Source organism: Polypterus senegalus, chromosome 5, assembly GCF_016835505.1.
Source record: "Polypterus senegalus isolate Bchr_013 chromosome 5, ASM1683550v1, whole genome shotgun sequence".
Classification (NCBI taxonomy): Eukaryota; Metazoa; Chordata; class Cladistia; order Polypteriformes; family Polypteridae; genus Polypterus; species Polypterus senegalus.
The window spans coordinates 117,280,671-117,294,744 of record NC_053158.1 but is presented as its reverse complement, the minus strand read 5'-3'; the positions used below and the strand labels follow the sequence as shown (position 1 = coordinate 117,294,744).

The 14,074-nt window shown below is 38.1% G+C and overlaps 1 protein-coding gene across 1 annotated transcript in view; it reads right to left on the bottom strand.

The window, feature by feature from the left end:
• Nucleotides 1-14,074, bottom strand: part of wnt9a (wingless-type MMTV integration site family, member 9A) — a 404,562-nt gene that overhangs the window by 206,016 nt on the left and 184,472 nt on the right. The gene's annotated exons all lie outside the window — the stretch shown is intronic.

Below are 14,074 nucleotides of genomic sequence, written 5' to 3'. Positions count from 1 at the left end.
GGAGAAAGAAAATAGAGAAGAAGGAGAAAGTAAAGAAGAGTGTTGTATTGTGTTTGGGAATGTATTCTCCACAAGGGAAGAAAAAGAAAATAAAAGCCCTATGTGCTTTGAACTTGTGCCCTGCATGTGTCTGTCAGGGCTGGTCTTTACATAAGCTACTATGTTATTTAATATCCTAATAACGTTTCCAGGAATCTTAAAAACAGCATGGTCTCCCACAACAAGTGCAGATGGGTCTTTGACCAGCAGCCACAGACTTCTGCTACAGATCTCTTTTACATATAACTGTTAAGATGACAAGCCACAAGAAAGGTTGCCCATCCCATTATAATTCTAATCATTTTTACTTTTTCACTGTGGATCTTTTCCTAAGGGAGTTTTACTTACTATGGCCCTGAATAAAAGCAGCATTCGACAATAATATTTAGAAAATAAGCTGTTACATTTTGAAGAAGTCTTACATTTTTGGCATTCATAGTGAGACTCCATGCTTAATTTTGGAGTTTCCCTGGTTACTGAAACCAGAAAACACATTTTAATTGGGGAAATAACGAACTAGTTACTTAGGGTTCATGGTAAACAATACCTTAAAGAAATTCTTCCACTCATCCTTCAGTGTTAGTCACTCCTTTCCTCTGTATTCTGATTTAAGTGGTGTTTTACAGAAGACAAAATTCAATCATGAAACCTGACTTTGCTATAAACTTGTTAACATGGTGTCTCCTGCCTAAAAGGAAAAAGTATACACTGCCAAAGCAAGAAACCAGTGCTATAGATGACTACAAAGTAAATTTGCAAAACTGATCACACTGTTTATAAGACCTATTGGGGAGTGTTTTTTTGTCCTAAGGTGAGAGTTTACCTTGCCATTGTATTCACTTTCAGAAGATTTAAAAATAAATAAATAAAAACAAATGACCATTTAGAATAATTACCAATTATTCCAATTTTGTTATCACTTAATCAAGTAACAGGATCTACAGACTTTACCAAACTTGATCTCAGAAATATTTAGTGAAGGACTGCATCAGCATGCATCTGCAAAAAAAAAAAAAAAAGGTTAAATGAAATGGAAAGGAGGTAAGAGACACTTTTTTTCTTCTTTCTACATCTCAGAAGAGTAGAAGACAGGCATTTACTACTGCTAAATAGCATTTCTACTATTTAGCAAGGTCATATCAGCTGCCTAAGGTTCCCAAAGTTTTCCAGTCATTTGTGAATGAAACTTTTCAGGATATTCCTGATATTTATGGCTTATTTATACTGATGACATGTCAATTCTCACAATCCCACAAGAACATGAAGCAACATGTAGGAAATATTAGTTAAACCACACAAAGGCTAACACAAAGTATTTTTAAAACTTAAAAACATGAATTTTATGGATCTGTTGTGTTATGAAATTCATGATCTAGTCTTAAAATGGATTAATTGTTACAAAGATACTAATTTGCCTTTGGAACGTAAAGTGCATCCAGTTAACGGGGGTTTTGTCTCAAGATTCCTAGACAACAGGAAGTTTCACCTACAGTATGTGCTTATTTTTCTTTCAAATTATCATTCACGGATCAAATTTATGATTTGGGAAACCATGAACTTTTAGCAAATCAGTCTTGGAAGATTCAGGTCACTGACTTGAGGGCGCAAAACATCTACCTTTTGCAGATCATAAATACTTGACCTCTCTTATATATGCCAAATGATTAAAACTGCCTGTAATGCCGGATGAACACTTTTTTGGAAGATTTAAATTATGTGGGACCATATGTATGAGGAAAAGAATTGTAAAGCTGATGCTCCCTCTTGTCAATGCACTTTATATAATCAACTAGCTGATTAAATTTTGTTAATTTAAAAGGCACCAGACAACCCAACTAACTCAAAATATCATGCAGAGTGAAAAATTGTCCCACCTTCTTTGTAAGAAGATAAGCTTTGCAGGGATCAAGATTTGTCCTTATTTGGTCATTCAGGTATTTATCAAATACTCCAAGCTTTTACCCCATTATTTTGGTGGGTAAACACAGTCTATCCATCACTCATCTTCCAAACACACTTTAACCTAGTAGGGTTGCAGTGAAGTTGAAACTAGTGCTGGTCTGTATGACCAAAATTCTGTATCACAGTATTTGTCAAAATTATACCAGTTTCACGGTATTCAACTGTATTTTTTTCCCATGCAAAATTGGATGTTAGCCACATTTTCCACTACAATTACTACAGTAAACTGGCTAAGAATAACCTATTCCACTGTTATGAGAATTGTACATTGCACAAAAAAAACATTTTAATGTGCACACAAGCATTACTACAGGTTTGCATGGCCCCATAAAGTGATAGTTTTCAAGGGGGTGGCACTAATGAAGAGAATGAATCACATTGCATAACAGTTGCAGTAAAAATATAGAACCTTTTTATTCAACAAATTTTTCAAACAACTTAAACTATAATTTTAACAACATATTTTCAACCATCCAAAGAGGCATTTACACTTAGTAAAATATCCATAGGTGCTTGTCAAATGTTGTACTGCACTGAACTTGTCTTAGAAAAGAAATAAATAGTAAATGTTTTTGTAAACCAACTACACTTTCTGTTAATAACAATCTCTGTCCACTGACACATTAGCTATATGGATTGTAATGGCGTTAGTTATCTCGATCCACCGCTTGCTTTGTTTTGTCGTAGGCAGTACCGCTAGTAAACGCGTCTACAAGTGACGTCTGACTCAAGTGTCCTCTAGCTTTTTCAGTTTTACCTGTGGAGGGTGCCAATCTTTTTGCAGCTAAGGTGGTGCAGCAATTTGTTCATTTTGCTGCCTCCAGTGACAACTTTAGCTCGAAGCATTTGCAGTAAATAGCTGTTTGGTCCACATCTGACCTTTTAAAACCAAAGTATCTCCATGCAACAGACATGGCTCCTTTTTTTGGCAAAAGTTCTTCTGTGTCATCACGTTCAATTTTATTGTCTGCTACAGCTTCAGTTTTCGGAATGTTCTCTGTCCATTTTCACAGCTCAATACCTCCACTAACGGATGTACTGCGTTGCATGTGTGTTTAATGGTGTAGCAGTGAAAAAGGTCCTTCCTTAAACAGTTCCCTTCTTTGCCACATTCCGAACATTGTTTAGGCTATTTAAACTGGTGTTGCAGTATAAGAAAAATCAGTATCATAACAATAATAAAAAACGTTTTTTGGTATGAACCGGTATACCTCCCAGCACTAGTTGAAACCTATCCCAGTAAGCACAGAACACAAGGCAGGAACAATCTCTGGACAGGGCTCCAGTCAAAGTGAACTCATACACACAGACTAGGGCCACTTTAACATTGCAAATTCACCTTAGTGTAATCAGACTAAAATTTATTACATTCAACACAGATGTTTTAACATAGGCAGAGTGGTAGCACACAGTTGTTATTCCTGTTTCATAGTGTCAGTTTATAGAGTTTGCATGTTTTCTCTGTATATTTTCAGATAGATTAGTATCAGGGTAAGTGAATTTAACACCCAAAACATTGTGCGCAATACTTTTATTACCATATCCTCAACAATACGATCCTCATACATACAAAAAATAAATAATCAATGAGTAGTTTGTGGCACTTAAATCTGCCCTATCACATATACTTGCCTTTATTATTTCCTAAGTTGTTTTTTTTTTTTCTAACCTTTTATCATGTGTATAAGACATATCACAGAAAAGGTGGCTTGGTCCTTTCAAAAGTTTAAATAATGCCTTTATTAAACATACTTGTGCAATGCAGTGTGATACGTCCAGCTCAGATGTATTATCTTGTGTACGAAATTAAATGAAAATGTTTATGTGTAATTTTTCCACAGGCTATATACAATGATCTAGAATGTAATGGCCTAGGGGTTTGTGGGGCAGGATTTGGTGTTGGGATGTCATTAAGTCTACTTGAGATCATTACTGCAAGTAGGAGGATATGCAACACATACCCTTACCTCAAGAAAGCAGTACTAAATATCTCTGATAAAAAATGTTTTTTCTTCAGTTTAGTTTTATTGTCACAAATATGACTTAGAGAAAAGGAAAGCATATGTTTTTGCTCTACTGCCAAGTTTTTTGCCTGCCTAGGAAAAAAGACACCTCAGATATAGGTGTCTGGAATCATCGGGTAGAAGGGTCCTTCCATTATACTGGCTTTTATCAGCATCGTCTCAGCTGTAGAATCACCAATATGAGGGAGGTGGCTTGGTGGCTGAGGTCTCCAGGACTCTGACTTGTCTGACTCTTTTTCAACAATTTGGCTGTGGCTCTACAATTAACTGATGGACAGAAATTGAAATTTTATGTTACTTATGTTATGTTCTGCTTTTTTAGTTATGCTTTGTTCTACAGTACTTTGTTTTTGATGTATTTAAAAAAAAATATGCATCCTTATATGTGATAGTTCTGTATTTAGTAAGGGGTATAATCTATTCTTGAATTCTGAGTGGTCATGGCACTCTGCACCTGCACTTGGCAAGATGTGCTTTATAGGAACAAAGTAATATTTAATATTGCATTTCTGAGGTAGCAATGACAGATTGGCCATCTATCTCTGTGAAGAGGGTCACTTGTGAACTTTTTTTATATATTGTATTTACCCCATCTTTTGGTTCTCTCTGAATTGCTTTTCCCAAGATTTCCACCATTTTTTCTACAAGAATTTGGGGGGATTTTTTCTTGGCTTCTTAGAAAGTCAAGGCAGGGGAGGATGGGGGTGGAGGTCAAAAAACAGGACCTGTTAATGCCCATTTGGGGCATTGTGCAATTTTTGGCTGCACAAGAAATACATTGTTGTTTTCTTAAACTGAAATCTTTGCTACTTCAAAGTGAACATATTAAGTTTTGACGGTTTTCTTTACAAAGGGACCCATGGCTCCATTATCAAACAGAAAAGCACAGTAGCTACATTTTAAAATATTCTTCACTTTAGAACATTGTGGCAAACCTACATATACCATGATTGTAATGAAACAACCTTTATCCTTTAATCTAAGCTATAGTTTTGCCATTACTATTTTCAGGTCAGTAAGTACCTCCTTATTAATCCCTGTTACTTTTGGGAGTGTATCAACTTCTTAACACATATAAACGTCAAGTGAAAGTTCAAAGTATTTTCTATTTAATCGTCAGTATATTCTAGCTCACATTTACTCTTTTCAATTTTACTCTTCACCTCCTCCTTGGCTGTTCCTTTACTACTAAAATGATGAAATAATTATTAAGTCATCTATCGCCTTTTCTGCAGTATTTGTCTATGGGTGCCTTTTACCCTTCCTAATAACATTTTTAGTCATTGCTCTCCTGCTCTCATGAATTTGTCATGCATTATAGATAAACACTAGCCATGCCCTGCGGCTCCAACCAAATAGTAGTAAAACAGGACAGTGAGGAGTGCCCTGCCCGGCTCCCTACTCCTGAAATCATGCATTCTCTCTCCCCTCGGCCCGCAGCCTCCGTCTCAGATTAGAGCAAATATATCACTCCTGCAAGAGAATTATGATTGTTAGCAAGATGAGAGAAGTCACAAAATCTTCAAGCAAATTATAGAAAAAAATCATCTAAATCCTTTACGTAGTTCTCTCATTCACTAGTTAAGTGAAGGTAAGGAACGCCCCAAGGCAGGTGCGTGAGTGAAGAGGGCCCCTCCCCTTGGCCCACTGCGTGTCTCTAGGATTCACGCAAATAAAACAGTACCGCAAGTGAACTATGATACATAGCGCAATGACAGAAGTCACAAAATCAACCGGAATGTCAAAGCAAATTAAAGGAAAAAAAAAATCTAAATCCGTTAAGTAGTTCTCTCGTGACGAGCAGACAGACATACAGATGTTGGATTTTATAATGGATATATATGTATATATACACACACACACACATACAGTATACATATATACACATACACCTATACACATATATAGATATACACATATATACATACTCTGCAAATGCACTATAAAATTTGTAACACTATGCCTCGCACTGTTTCCACTCCATCTGAACTAGTGTGGTGCTGAGGTATCACCCGTTGCATGGCTGCACTCTGGTCTGAATCTGGATCCTGAGTTGGTTTGTCGTGTGGTGGGTGTGGTAATGCACTGTATCAGTGTGTGCTCCTAACTTCATCCTTCTCATGGTAACTTGACCCTAGTGGTTCAATTAACTTTACCCCTCCAATTCTGATTAATATAAAATAACAAATCTAGACAGGTCTCCACTCTTACTTGTGCTTAAATACAGTATACTGTGTTAAAGAACAGTCATTACAATACAGTACAATGTATTTTTGTATAGTTCAAAATCACACAAGAACTGCCACAATGGGCTTTAAACACACCCTGCCTTTTGACAGCCACCAGCCTTGATGCTCTAAGACGACAAGTAAAAACTTCCAAAAAAAATCCTTGTAGGGTAAAAATGGAAGAAACCTTGGAAAAGGGACTTCAAAGACAGACCCTTTTCCAGGTAGGTTGGGCATGCAGTGGGTGTCAAAAAAAGGGGGTAAATACAATATAATACACAGAACTGAACACAAGTAATCCTCAATACAGAATAATAATGCAATAGAAATATTACAAGTACAGAGCAGAATTCAACAGTAGTTGATATCACATAATACAATTTGGATTTGTTCAGAGTCCTGGAAACCTCGGCCATCAAGCTTCCTCCTCCCCTATTGGCCATTCCACAACTGAGTTAGTGCTGGGCCAGCCAATCCAATGAAAGGACCCTTCTACCCGATGATTTCTGCGATCCTCCATCACAGATGACTTTACCTTAGGCAGGCAAAACAAATTGGCAGGTGACAGTGGCTCCAAATGACACATCTGAGCACTGAGACTGGGTCTAGGGAACAAGTAGTAGGTTTTATTTTAGAAATTAAAGTCAAGACTTCCTGCTCTGTTACAGAATTAAAATTTCTAAAGTGTTGAATGCAATGTGAGACAGAGTCTGCCAAACTAGTATGAGGTTTGCACTGTGATGCTGAGATCTGGGATCTTGTATTTTTAAATTTCTTATTAAAGAAGTTCATAAAGTCTGTACTGCAAATATCTGTTGTTATTTTGAACTGTAGATCTGAATTTCCATTTGTTAATTTAGCCACTGTTCTAAAAAGTCCACAAGAATTTTTATTATTGATATCTAAAATAGTAAACTGATTTAGCTTTAAAGAGAGCTTTTTTTTTAAAAAAATATTTTTTAACATTCTCTATCCATGCAATTTGAAAGACATGCAGCTTTGTTGTTCTCCATCTGCGATCAAGTTTTCGACACTAATTTAAGAGCGTGAGTGTTTTCATTAAACCAGGAAGAGTTTCTATGTGTTTTGATCACTTTTGTTTTAAGGAGACCCACTGCTTCCAGAGCATCTCTCAAGGTCATATCATTGCACCCAGTGAAGATTACTATACAACTGAACTGAATTGAATTGATTAGATCTGAAAGCTACTCTTCTTCTACTCTGCTATTTGTAAGGGGGCCTAGGTAATATTTGGGTAATAAGTCACCAATGACAATAATATTCCCCTCTAAATTCTTAATAATATTAGAAATAGGTCAATATGAACTATTGTCTGCATTAGGGGGCCAATAACATACTCCTAATATAAAGCCTTGACACCTAATTCTTTCTAGTGAAATACAAACAAGACATGTTGCTTTTTTTCATTCCTTTCTGTGAAAGACGTACAGACTTGTGCTCAGAAGTTATTATTTAAGTACCATCGGAAGATATGTATTAAATACTGATGAAGTAGAATTGTCACAAAAAAGTGAAAAGGAGAACTTGGCCAAAGAGGGGAAACCTTCAGCCATTTCCTTGTACAAGATCATATTAAGTAGGTTTACCAACCATACATTACTTTTTTCCTTAACAGAAGCAGTGCATTTCTGCGGACGTTAGCGGGGCAACACTGTTAGGGTGTGGGTGGGAGCAGGACAAATGAGTCTGGTGTATGCAGGAGTGGGCATGTGCGGGATGGAGTACTGTGGGAGTGGGAGGGTTTTAAAAAAATCAGTCCCGTGCAGACCTTTATAATGAATTTAAACCTTTTTGTTATCTACACAAATAGGAAATGATTTTCAGTGGGAGAATTATGCTTCAAGATTCTATAATATGTACCCCTCATTGTCATTACTTTCTGCATGGGGATAAAAGGGTCTTTTCATACTCTCAAAATAAATAGTGTTGAAAAATTTGAACACACCTTGAGCACCTTGTATTTGACAATTTTTTTGGAGTCAATTTTATATCCTAAAATTCTTGGATTATCCTAGAATCTGTAGGCATATTTTAAGTGAGTATATTGTTGTTTTGAAGTTTTCTTCTTTTTTTTTTTTTTATTGTCATGTAAAACAGCGAGGGAGTTATAGTGCTCAGGGCACAGCAGTTTTTTTAGTAGAGACTGTGTCGGAAAAGAGTTGTTGTTATGACAGAACCCTTCCCAGATGTTCATTTTTTGTGTCATCAGTTCATAGTTTGAGGTAACAATCCATCCATATATGAGATGTTTAGCTCACAATAGCTTGTCAGATTAAAACATATTTTAAGTAAACTGAAGAGAACATTTAAAAAAAAAAAAAAAGTACCTCAGGGTCAAGCAACTGTCTTAAGGCTGGAAGGGACCAATCCAGTAAAAAGGGATCATCCAACAGTATTAAAACTAGATGAACAGTCACTAATTAGAGTAGGACATGAAAACAGTTTGGAAAAAGAAACTGGACCTTTTTGAAACTCTGAATAAATCAGATCTGTCTTGTCATTAAAATTCCTGACAGAGATCAGAGGAAAATTATTTGCAGATTTGAAGAGTTTATTAACAGTAAAACTGACTATGTAGGATACCATTTGTAGAAAATAAATCAGTCTTGGCCTTTTGTTTAAATGAGCTACCTGTTCCATATAGGCAGTCACATCGGCTACTAAGGTGTTCAAGCCTTTGCCCAACAGCTCTCATTTGACGCAACTCGAAAGAAAGCCATGGATTAGAGTGTGTAAATATCACACAAGGTTTAAGCAAAGAAAGATAATCCAGACTAGCTGAGAGTATATACAGTAAATATAATGAGAAAGTAGAGTAGCAGGCGATAAAGAAACACCAGAATGGGGGGCACTGCTTCAGTTTATTAATAACAGCAGAAGCACCGTTATTTTTAGTGTTTCTAAAGGTAGTATAATGAGATGAGTGTTACCTATGAGACTGACCAGAGATAAGTACTGTAGATTGAATACGACAGCCTCATGGTCCAAATAAAAATAACATTCTCACGTAAATTTGGAGTAATAAGTAAAGAATTATTCACACTGTAGATCGAGTGTTCTTTAAGTATGTGTAGAAAATATTACATGCTGTATAAGATCAAAATGATTAATTAGATTAAGAAAATCAGCCACATGTAAAGAATCAGCAGAATTCATATATATTTTAAAACCAATAAGCAACAATACAGCAGATACAATGAACAGAAAGAAGTGAACAACTCAATATGTTCTGACAAAAACACATGACAGTTCTGGAGGATGATACAAAAGCACAAGTATAATCAAGGAAGGTTTTGTGTCAGAAATCAATAGTGTTGAACACACAGATGATACAACATTGTGAACAGAAACTGGCTTGATCTTAAACTTAGGGAAATATATAACTTTAAGACCTACCCCATGACCAGTAAAATGTGGCTTATCTACTGTAGATAGCGATAATGGAACAGCCATATTTAACCCAAAATAGTCATTAGGCTGCTACCAACTTTCAGTCAAGCACAATAAAAGGTGATTTTCTATTAAGAGTGGACATTGAATAGCGTTGTGGACTTAGATGCATTAATGCTCGCAATTTTACAGAATTTACAGAATGTGATGGTATCGTAATAGCAGTAGAACTGCGATAATAATAAAACAGCACCTAATTCTAATCAATATTGTCTGTAAAATGATAATAGCCAGGGTGGCACAGTTAAAGAGTGGTAGCGTTTCTGCCTCACAGTAAGGAGACCTGGGTTCACTTCCCAGGTCCTCCCTGTGTGGAGTTTGTATGTTCTCCTCATGTCTGTGTGGGTTTCCTCCAGGTGCTCCAGTTTCCTCTCAAAGTCCAAAGACATACAGGCTAGGTGCATTGGCTATCCTAAATTGACCCTACTGTGTGTGTGTGTGTGTGCCCTGCATTTGTTCCTGCCATGTGCCTTGTGCTGGCTGGGATTGGCTCCAGCAGACCCCCATGGCATTGTGTTAGGATATAGCGGTTGGATAATGGATGGATGATAATAGCCAAACTTCCAACACAAGCTTCTATGACAGTATGTAGACAAGTGCAGGATTCCCAAGCCTCTGTACAGAAGAAGCGATGTCAAGAGTTTTGTATTGAAAACTCTGAAGAGCATAAACCTCTGAAAAAGACTAATTGGATCACAGCTAGAAGGTAAATGATAGTATGTTTTTTAGGGGGATAAAATAAAAAAGACAAATAGCATAACAATAATCCATATTCAGGAAAAAGTCCATAACGGCAGGAATCCAGGAGTACACAGGCAAGCAGGAAGCAGACTATATGGGCCACAAGTGACTACCACATCAACCAGCTAATACGGGCATGCAGCCGCCTCAAAATGTTCACAAAAAAAGAAAAAAAACAAACAAACAAACAATCTACCAGTCCGACCCCCCACAAAACAATATCCAAGAGCAGTTTAAAAAGTTTTACATTTTCTTGCATATTTTCCATGAGATCAGTGTTTAGCCTTATGTTTTTTTGGTGAACAATGTGTTGGGGGCGGTCAATGATTCCTACCCATCGCTAGTGCTGTATTTTTTATTTTTAAATAGGTACAGTAGCAGCTGTGTTCTTCTGAACTTATAACCATGGACTACAACTGTACTTGTAGAAGGCAGAGTGAGAGGATTAGTAACAGCCATAAAACAGTACCTAATCCCACTAATCTATCCACACTCCATTAGCTTGTCCAGTAATGGCACACACGAGACAGGATTTTTTTCTGTTGACCATACTCAAAGGTCTTGTATATTTTTTCTGATGCTCCGAGTGTCCCAGGTGCATAGGCTGTTTTCATTTTTCAGGCTTTTCCATTTGAACTTGAGCATGGATGCTTGGTCTCACTCAAGGGTCTCTACCAGGCTATCCATGTTCTTTTAGCTCTGGCGATGGATCTGTTGAGCGAGAGTCTCTGGCAGCTCATTAACAAAGTAATCACATGCTCCAATCTCAACTACTTTTTCTGCAGTATTCTTCCCATGCTTCAGCAATCATGCTAACTTACCCCACAACTCAAAAGCCTGGGCAAGTGGTGGTCTTTCAATGTCAAATTTCCACTCCTGACAAGTCCAGGGCTGTTAGGTCTGCTGTGACTCCATGTGGTGTTATGGGTCCACAGCTCGTTGAGAAAAGGCCATTTGTAATAAATAATTGATGTGCTCGCGGCTAATGCTGCAGCTGCTGTGGCCCTCGTCATTTTAAAAAGAAGCGTGAGTCGGTTTTAAGGGGAAAAGAAAAAGAAACGATCGGGAAGAAAGAAACGTTCGGAGTGTGAGTAAAAGAAACGAGCGGAGAGAGAAAGGAAAGCAGAGGACGGAGGTTACCGGGAGCAGGAGAGGAAGCAGACGGTGCGTGAGTGTGGTGAGCGCGCGATCGAGCGCTCGTGGACAGCTGCATGGAAGCTGGGTGTTAGGCCGACACCCAGACGTTTGTGTTGATGTCGCTCCCGCTGAGCGATCAGGTAGCGGAGTGACCAGGAAGGCGACTGGCCGCGGAGAGGCCACTGAAAGGCAGCGGAAGTCAGGAGACTTGGTGCTGGAATCCCCAACGTGGGCGACCTGGCCGTTGGTTGGAAACCAAGTTCTCCGGGACTGGGATGAGTGCCATACCGAAGCCAGGGATCGGGAGGTCTCCAGTCTCGTGCGTGTGTTTCAGGAGGGCAGCTGCAGAGAGCGTCTTGCCTGCTGCGATGCCCAAACGGGATTAGCAGGTGAGACGCTAACAGAAGAGCACCAGATTTGTTTGTTGGGTTTTAAAACTGCTTCCTAAAAAGATTTTAACCTCTCGTTTTTAAGGATGTGTTTTTTTTTCCTATTTATTGATTTTTAACCTCCACATGTTCTTTTTAATGGATTATTTATTTAATGAAGAACTGTGAAGAACTGCACTATTTATGGACACTTGTTTTGTTGGTTTTTAATAAAAGCACTGTTACACTTTCTGCCTTCCCCTTGCTCAGTAATTTGCCTCCATTGACTAGCTCACTCGGTTACATTATCGACGGTGTTGGGTTCGAGTGCTTCCAATAGCAATGGGAGTGTGGAGCCAGAACCCACATCGTCACACTCCACATCAAGCAAGCACCTCAGTCTTTAGGCAATCAAAGTTTGAGGTGTCTTGGAAAAAAAGTTCCTCCATCTTCAAAGAAGGCAGTCATAAAGTCCAGTTAAGAATGCAGCACATTTCTCTTTTTTGTACAGAGTTATGCACAAATGTCTCAGTCCATGGTATGAGCGATCAATTAAATAATTCATAATCTTTTATACATTTTTATTACCTCATCTAATATATCATGTCCTCTAACTCTTAATTAGCACAAATTCATTACCTTATCCAATCATCTAAAGCGACAAATAATTTTTGACTCATGTCGATTCTCCCGTTATCCAGAACACCGCTTCCTTAGGAGGGGTGTTTGAGGATTGTTTTATTGATTTCATCACTGCTTCATAGGAGGGGTGTTTGGGCTTTCCCATTAGTTTATCCCAGTTTTCTGATATGTCCCATAACTTCTAAGTACAGTACACCCCCAAAATTCACGGGGGTTACATTCCTAGAGCACCCACGAATTGTGAAAAACTGTGACTTTTGGATGTGGTTTAAAAAATGCATAAATGCCTATTTTTATAATTTAAACCCTAAATACAGTATGCCCCCAAACCACTTTAATTTCATTGCAAACTCAACTTAATAAATTACTACATTACCTAAAAAACTACCTTAATACATTACCTAAAAACAGAATGTAAAGGAAAACCCGTCTACTGTACAGTACTATACTGCTATGTCTCCCACGGTGCTAGAATGTAAAATACCGATGTTACTGCTATATGTACTGGTACTTTGGTATGCGCTGTTGTTTTCTATGTAGTAAAGTAGAGTAAATACATAATAATTTCATTTAATTATAATACAGTAAAATGTACGGGTACTCACCAATGATGAATGATATTGATGGATGCTGATGATAATGAAGTAGCCGTGCAGTACGATGCAGAGGATTTAAAACTCCTCGAGTGGCGCCTCTTCTTCAGGCACTTCAGGAGGAGTCATATCTTTGGACGGGTCTTCTTCTGGTGGGGTTTCGTGCTGGCTTTTCTTTATAGATTTCAGGAACATTGTGATGGAAAGTTGCTACATCGTCTCCTGTAGCGAACTGATGGTACAATTTCCATGCTTTCTCACGGATGATGTTACCGTCCAAGGGGATGTTCTTCTTCCTGCAGTCGTGATCCACAATGCCAAGGCAGATTCCATTCTGACGATATTTTAATTCCTTTTGGTCGTTACCTTTTGGCACTATCACAGAAACTTACAGATACGGTACTCCAGATTGCTGCTTCACTCTTCTTTAAGTAGTGTGAGGTGCTTTCATTAATGACATAATGGCGCACTACTACAGCATATCTTTTTAGTTCCCGGAACAAATCCAGTAGTTCTACCTTCTCCTGGAGTGTTTTAAAACTTCTACTGGCGCGTAGGCTCAGTGCCAGAAGCCTTAGAAGGTGCAGGGCGATTCGGCGACATCTTGTGCATTTAAGAATAATTAATACAATAACAAAATAGAAAACACAAGGACACTTAGCTGGAGTCGTGTCACAGTGCAGCAACCAATCAGCAGCAAGGAGAAATGAATAACACTCTCATATTGGCTACTTTCACCATCCCAAATCGCATTTCACTCAGCGGTGGTAAACCCACTCACCTGGAGATGCGTCACAGGGCAGCAGTCAATCAGCAGCAAGCAGAAATGAATAACACTCTCGGATTGGCTACTTTTACCATCCCAAACC